The sequence below is a fragment of the Pocillopora damicornis genome, chromosome 13 (genome assembly GCF_964200805.1).
Source record: "Pocillopora damicornis chromosome 13, jaPocDami1.2, whole genome shotgun sequence".
Lineage (NCBI taxonomy): Eukaryota > Metazoa > Cnidaria > Anthozoa > Scleractinia > Pocilloporidae > Pocillopora > Pocillopora damicornis.
The window spans coordinates 2058958-2061434 of NC_142682.1; positions in this window are offsets into that span (position 1 = coordinate 2058958).

The following is a 2477-nucleotide window of genomic DNA, read 5'->3' on the forward strand; positions in this document are numbered from 1 at the left end:
GATGATAATTTCATTTCGCAAAAACTTCATACAATTAATGTAAAAATTATTTGACCAGCCTTTTTAGTTGAGAGGTGATAATTGGATGAAACAAGGAAATCAGACAACACTCAGAATTCAGAGGTTTTTTCATTTATTCTAGTAAATAAAACGTCGCTACACTGGGTTCCCCGCTGGGGCGAAAGACAGAGAGACAGAGAGAGAGGAGGGGGGGAACGAGACGAGGAGAAACTCTGGAGGTGGACTAAGTAAGTTGCACTATCGATAACATGGTATGACGTGCAATTACGCAGGCGGAGAGGAAAAATCTCCTCAATGTACTTCCCTTTTCAAAAGTTACGCACTTTTAAGTTAAAATTTCCACTTCCCCTGCGTCATTCAGGAATAAATAGTCAGTAAAAATTTTGACGCGCGAAAATTTGGATCAACGGAAGAGTCTGAGAACTGCACACCTACCCCTCCCCTAAACCAACATAGATCCCGTCGTTTGAGTGTTGCTGGGTTAGGGGAGGGTAGGGTAGGCGCGCAGTTGCTCAGATACTGACAGTTGTTTCAGTGATTTGTTTCCCAAGGTTACAGCTTTATATTATTTCCAAATAAAAATCAACTGTATATTTAGCCTGGCTTTTCAATCTTTTTGGTCCCCAAAAAGCAAGGGCCAAGTGCATCTGACGAATTTTCATGGCTTCGATCTGCCACAATCTCTTCTTCTCAAACGAAAAACAGATAAAGATTACTTTGAATGTAGGCTTAACTTAATAAACCGAGTTTAACTAAATTTCAGCTGTATCTGAATTTTACATTGATATTCTTAATTTCGATTAAAAAATCCTAAGTTTATTGTTGTTGTTCAAGTCACGTTCATATCAATAGCGATATTCTTCGTTAGTTGTCTCTCGTTTCCAGTTGCCATGGTATCCGAAGTGAAACCATGAGCGAGTATGGCGTCCTAAATTGAATGGGCCTTAGCTTATTGAGACAGCAGGTCTTAAAGCCACATCTTAGCAAAAACACTTTATAAAAAGTATGAAAAATTTTTACTGGAGGAGAGAAATTTTTTTCAATGGTAGTAAGATAAGAGATTTCTTACTACAAAGTTTTGCGAGCTCCCTACTACTCCGGCGGAACGACTGTGGTTCGACGCATAATATGCAGGTAAACAGCCTTCGGTCGGCTGAATTTTTTTTAAGTGTGAAGAAAATATTTTTGCTTGATTCTTGTGGAATTGTGATTTCCATCTGCTTCAGATTAATGATTACGTTATCTGAAGGAATACGATCGATATGCCCACGTATTTAAGTCTTTTTTTCGATTCCATTTGTAAGATTTAAAATTCTTATCCACTGAAGATTGATCAGTTTTAGATTTCTGGACATATGTGATTGCATTTAACAACTTTGAAAGCGGATTTTTCCATAACAACCGGAATTATGAAAGACTTCCTCAACGGAAGTTAAAATTTTATTACTCAAAGTCAATTTGAACAAATCCTCTTTAGGAGGATAAAAAGATCAAGGAGCTCTGTGTTTCTACAGTTAAGCTACGCTTAATCATGGTCTGCCAATTCACTGGAGAGAAGATATCTCTGTCCAGAATTTTAGCCACAACAGTTCAAGAACGCTTCCCTTTAATCTCGAAAATTTATTCAGCGAGCAGTTTTCGTATTTCCACTATAAGACGAAATAAAATATTTTTATTGAGCACTTGATACTACTCTATTTGTGATTGGTCGCTGCCTATAATCTATCAAAGCATAGACACACGACTGACGTCATCAAGAGGAGAACTTGTATTTTTCACTCTATCCAGCATGGTGCACAGTTTTGGAAATGTTAGCGAAATCACTCCATATAGAACAAGTGGAGATTACGAAAAAAGTGTAACAGTAGGATGAAAAAGATAAACCCTGGAGAGAAAGTATCTGGAAAACATTTGGACTGGAACAATCTTAAAACATTTCCGTGTCAAGGCAAGTTCTATTTTAATTTTTGTGGAATCACTTCAGTTTATTTATCATGCGAAACCAATAGACTCCGTTTTACAGCGTGTTTTTCAAGATCACAAGAGACTTCAAAATAGGTGTAACAAGAACATCAAAGTCATTTTCCCATGCGATCGTATGATCGAATAAGGCTTTCTTTTTCTTTCCATACCGTCTCATCACCCGTGATTTACATTCTGAAAAGTTAGGGGTGCGTCACCAGTTGGCAAGATGTTTTTCGTCTTGTCGCGAGCGTGGGGCAATGAAAACATACTGAGTCCCCTTGGGGAATCGCACCTCAGACTTTCTCCGATGCTCTACCATTCAGCCACAGAGACTCTATGGTGAGCGAGGCCAACTACGGAGTTCTTATATGACACGCGTCCTGCTTACCACTAGGATCAGCAATGTCGATACCGTCATGTTTTGTAGATAAAATAAGAAAGATGGTGGATTTTAATTCCTATCGTTCAAAATCTGTTATGTATTAGGTCAC